Genomic DNA, 6,000 nt, shown 5'->3' with positions numbered 1-6,000 from the left:
GTTGAGATCAAGTTTAATTAATGCAGCTTGATTCCAAGTCTCCATACAACTCTGGTTGGTTTTTCAATCTTGCTTCTATGTCCTAAATTCTGGGATTGCAATGCTTGTGGTGTCTCCTCCCTTAAAAGGACAGTGATTCATACGCCCACCCCTCTGTGTATGTGTGTGTGTGTGTTCGCATGCTGAAGTAGGAACTCAATTTTTGTGTGTTCTGGGTAGGCTCTAGCTACTACTGAGTTGTGCTCCTCACCCTTTATTTAAGCTTGCTTGCCTGTTTGCTTGCTTGCTTGTTTGTTGAGACAGGCTCTAACTATGTAGTCTTGCCTGGCCTGAACCTCATTGTGTAGATTGACCAGGATAGCCTCAAGCTTAAGAGATCTGTGTGCTTCTGCTTCCTGAGTTCTGGGATTAAAGATGAACACTACCATATCCAGCTGCTGTGTTAATCTTTGAAACAGAGTCTCTATAGTTCAGCCTGTCCTGAAACTCACTATTGTAGTTCTCTCAAGTGTTGAGGTTTCTGCTGAGTCACCACTCCCAGCTTTCTTTTTTGAATTGGCCTAGAACAAAACACAAACCATCACACTATGTTTTGAAGGGCTGTAGTAAGACCAGGCAGGGCAAACATGGTGCCAACAGTTTTTGCCTTACCCTTCTCTGCCATTCCAAGCTAGCCACCAAGGTCTATTACCTTATTTAGCAACTTCCTCCTCTTGAGGCTGACTACCAGCATCCAGCTATCAAAATATTGAAGTCCAGCAATCAAAAGCCCCCTTTCGGCTGCCCTAATTAACATGTCCAATCAGTAGTAACCAACTATCCTAATGTGGGTTTCCCTTTATAAACTGCCATTTGCCTGTGGGCCACATCTGTCTTCTCTCTATTCATAGGCAACCCTTTGTCCCTACAGGACAAGTGTCTCTTCCTTCTCTCCTGTGTTCCTTTTCCCTACTCCTTTGTCCAGACAACTTGGTCTTGAGGTATCTTGTTCTGACTTCAAGGTCACTTTTCTAAATTAGTTAGTGCATTTTGTATTTACAGTAGGAGTACAAGGAGTTGCAGTAATTGTGTATACCATACTTGATGAAGCTGTCTTTTTAGTTTGACACATACTGCTAAATGTAAAATGGGATCTAATAATTCTAATTTACATTTCCCTAACATAATATGTAGCCCCTTTTCATAATTATTTGGTGTCCATATATATCCTCTCTAGGTGGCCAAATGTTTTTACCACTAATTATGCTATCATTTACTGACATCTAAAACATTCATTAAATGTGTGTGTGTGTGTGCATGCGCATGTGTGTGCATGCGCATGTGTACGCACGCATGAAGAGGAATTGCTGTGTGTTCTATGGTGTGAGGGAAGAAGTCAGAGGGACAACTTGTCAGTTCTATTTCTTAAGGTGGTTTCAGTATGTACCTCTGGCTGGCCTGGAACTTACTATGTAGACCATACTGGCTTCAAAGTCACATAGAACTGCCTGCTTCTACCTCCAGTTCTGGGGTTATAGGTATGTATTAACATTCCCAGCTGGTTTCTCTTTCCATCATCTGATTCCCAGGGATTGAACTCATGTCATTAGGCTTAGTGACAAACACTTTTATACCCTGAGCTATCTCACTTGCTTTTTACTGGCATTAAAAAAAAAAAAAAAAAAAAAAAAACAACTTTTTTTGCACAAAGATTCAACAGTCTTAATTGGAACATGGAAGAACTACTGAACTGTGTGTTTGTCTTTTTTAAACATGTTGTAGATTTGAATTTAGGCCCTTTTGACTTTCACAGAAAGTGCCCTTACCAAGCCATCTTACTAGGCTTGTCATATTTTAAGATTTATGTGTATGACTGTTTTGTTTGTATGTATATAAGCACCACATGCATCCAGTGTGTCATTTGAGGCCTAAAGACTGTTGTACCTCCCCCCCCCCACACACACACACAACCTGGAACTAGTTATAACCGTGTGTATATGTGTATAGACCATGTGGGTGCTGGGAACCAAATCTGGGTCTTCTGCAAGAGAAGCTAGTGCTCTGAATCACTGAGCCATCTCTCCAGCTACTCCCTTCTCTCCCCTCTTTTCTGTTTTTTAAAAATGTGCGTGTGTTACCTGCAGTATTATGTGCACCATGTGACTGCAATGCCTATAGAAGCTAGAAGAGGGCATCTGATGCCCTGCAACTAGGGGTTACAGATGTTTGTGAACAACCATGTGAATGCTAAAATCCAATCCTGGGTCCTTGCACAGTGTTCCTCACTGCTGAGCCATCTCTCCAGCCTACATGCTGATGTTTCTTACGGGAATGATACTGTTCATCAAAATGCTTTTTTCCCTAGCTTTAGGAGACCTTTATATTGTTCAGAGTGAACTTGGTGCTTACTATCCAGTGCTAACTCTGATGAGTTCAGAACGACCATGGGGGTTGGGAGAACAAGGCCCTAAACCAAGCACCACTCTTTCTAGTGAGCGAAGTCATCCTTTGCCTACTGTAATCTGACTCTACCTTGGATACTTTATTTTATTCAGAGCAGATTTCAAATGTATGTATATTGGTGATTATTTAGGTTCACTTTACCTTAGCCTCAGTGCTTCTCTCTATCTGGGGAAACATACTTCCTACTGAGCTGCAGTATCTCATTCAGGCTATTCTTTTTATTTCACTGCTGAAAACAGTTAAAATGAAGTCAGCCTGGCTGTGCCTGGGAGTCATGTTTGCCATTGCATCAGAAATAAGCATTTGATAGGTCTCAAGTTTAACCCACCCAAAAGTAAATGTGAAGTTAGCCCAAGAGCAGAAAGATCTCTAAACATGGGAGCTGATCTGAGGTATGGTCCTGCTTCTCTTCTGTGGTTTGTCTTAGTTAATATTTATCCCTTAGAGCTTATAAAATGCTAAGGTTGGACTGGATTCTCAGTGGTTAAGTCATAACTTTGTGATTTGTCATCAGTGTGTTGCCTCAAGCTTTGAAATGATAATTAACGTTTATATTTTCAATTTAGCAAGCTCTTGTTTCAAGCACTAAACTGATAGCTTGATCTGGTTGATTGGTACTGTTGGTAGAGATTTTAAGTGCCTAGGTTCCACAGTTTAAGAGACCAGGAGACAAAAACTCCACAGTCCCACTTACTAGTTTTTAATAACTTAATCTTTTAAAAGTAACTTAAAATTTACTGTACAACTCTCCTATTTAATACACATACACTAGTCTGCCTTCTCTCTGCTGCTGATCTTCTTGCATGTTCCTGTCTGTGAACTAGCTGTGCCTTCTCCATGATAAAGTAAAACTAGAAACTGAGTCAAAGTAACACCCACACACATAAAGCATCCAGTTCAGTAGTTACTATATGAACAGGTATGTGCAAGAACCACCAGTCAAGTTAGGACATTCTCATTACTTTAGGAAGAACCTACACCTTTGAACTGTTAGTCCCAATCTTTCCACTCATCTGCAGTCCTAGCCACCAACTTAATTGTTCTTTATGGTCTTGTTGATTACATCTAAATGAAATCATGCAATTTGTGGTTCTTTGTATGATATCTAGAAGGTACTGATGCACAGAAGAGGGTATTAAGTCCCCTGGAACTGACATAAATGATCCCAGCCTTCATATGGGTGCTGGGAACCCAGCTTCTTAGAACCCAGGTACTCAGGTAGAACAGCCAGTGCTCCTAACCACTGAGCTATCTCTCTAGCACTTGGATTGGATTTTTAACATTGTGCTAAAGTTTATACCCCCATAACTGCTAATAATGCCAATTCTCTACATTAAGGGTGACCAGATTAAGTCTCACTTTGTAGTTGACAGCCACCTTGGTCTCTCACTTGAGTGATCTCTTACCCACAGAATGATTTTTACCAAAGTTTGCATCTAAGATGCAGTTTCATATCCTCTCATGAGCTTTCTTATCAGTATACCAAATTTGTTTATATTCCCTTCCCCCCTTTCTACTTAGAGAATTAGATGCCTTTTATTTATGGGTATTCATCATCAAAGATGGTTAGTGGTTTTCTCAGATTATATTTGTTCTTTGCTGAGTTTGTTGGTAATAATTCTGAACCCAACTTCAGCTACACATTACAATCACTAGAGTTTCCTAGAAATACTTAGAAATTTGTTTCTTTTGAACACAAATCCAGATGGTCTTGGGACTTTCTCTAATTACCAAGAAGTTCTGGTAAACAAGCCTGCCAAGGAGGCAAGTGTTTATTTCATGGTAGTTTGGGAAATAAGGCAAAGTTGTGAGCTAGGAGCTAGAGACCCTTGTTCTAATAGTAGTCGTCTCCCTCCACATAGATTGTCACTCATTTCCCTGGACTGAGGCCTGGTTGACTCACATGTTCACCCTGATGGAGCCAATAGTGGACCTAGGATAGCTGTGGCTGGGCCTGCTTCTAGCACATACTGCCTCCAGCCCTGCTGTCAGTGTTCCTAGTTTCTGTCCTCAGAGTTACTGTGTGGGTCTTAACATTAACAAAACATTTTCTTCACTCTGATTTCAGTGGAGGTCTTTTCACCCGGGGACACTGCAGACCATGGTATATATTGTGGGTTTTTGTTTTTTTTTGTTTTTTTTTTTTTTTACACAAACATATTTATATATCAGTATGGTGACCCAATACATGTGTGTACTTTACTCATGCTAGTGTAAATAAATATTCCTATCTCTGCACAATCATTTTGTATACTGGAAATGCCATACTCTTCCAGCCATTTTGGAATCAGTTATAGGTTATTTTAACCTAGTGTGTTTGAAAACAGTGCTTATCTCCAGTTGGTGCTCTGCATTTATATATATTTTAGTTACATTTATTTGTTTATGGGTACATGTGTGGGCATGTGTGTGCCAAAGCACAAGTGTGCAGGCCAGAGACAGCATGGGGGAATTAGTTTTCTCCTTTCAGGATTTGAACTCAGATCATCAGTCTTGGCGGCAAGTGCCTTTACTTCTGAGCCATGTTGTGGCCCTGGTGCCCCTTATTGAATTCCCTCACACCTCATCCCACCCTACTCATTATTTAGTGATCACTATTCCAATTGATTCTACAGACTTGACTAACCTATTTCCACTGGTAAGAGTATGTGTTGTTTGTTTTTCTGTGTCTCGAATAATTTGCTTAATATATTGACCTCCATCCAGTTCCATCCATATTGCACTTTTTATGGCTAAATAAAATCCCATTGTGTATATGTACCACACATATTTTGTTTGCTCACTCATCTATTGAAGGGAGTTGAATTGATTCCTTATTTTATTATTTGGGTACATGCTAGGTTATATTTTAGCTGTTGTGAGTAGTATTTTGATAAACATATATCTTTTGGTTGTAATGATTTCCTTTCTTGAGTAAGTAGTGGAGTTGCTGGATCATATTGGAAGTTCTTTTTTTTTTTTTTTTTTTAAGGTTTTGAGGGCGCTATACTATTTTTCCATAGTAACTAGCTAATACACTTCCTACCAACAGTGCATTCACGTTCCCTTTTCTCACCTTGTCCATCATTTTTTCTTTAATGAGAGCCAGGTTTTACACTCTTTGAGAAGTCCTTTCAGTCAGTAGATATTGATGAACAGAAACTGAAAGAGATGGAGAAATTGACCCCAAATCCCATTCAAACTATTAAGATTGTAAGCCAGGGTTTAAACTACAGGATGTCTCTTGAGTGAACTGAAATTGTTTGAATGAAGTTTTAAAGATACTAAAAGGATAAAAAGTGGCATTAATTTTGAGAGGCACCTGTAACATGTAGCCTGTGTCTTGTGTGTATTTCTCTAGAGATAGTATATGTAAGTAGCTGAAACTTGGTATATTTTTTTAATTTTCTTCTTCATAATTGGTATTTATTGTAGATATTTATTGATTGTATTTTTGATAAAAGGTTGTATATAGCCCACACTGGCCTCAAAATTGCAATCCTTCTGATTCAACCTCTTAGGTGTTAGGTTTACAAACATGAGCTGTCACATCCTGCTAAAACATTTTTTTTTTATCAT

This window comes from Phodopus roborovskii, unplaced genomic scaffold (assembly GCF_943737965.1).
Source record: "Phodopus roborovskii unplaced genomic scaffold, PHOROB, whole genome shotgun sequence".
NCBI lineage: Eukaryota > Metazoa > Chordata > Mammalia > Rodentia > Cricetidae > Phodopus > Phodopus roborovskii.
The sequence above is the reverse complement of the archived record's forward strand: the minus strand, read 5'-3'. Positions refer to the sequence as shown.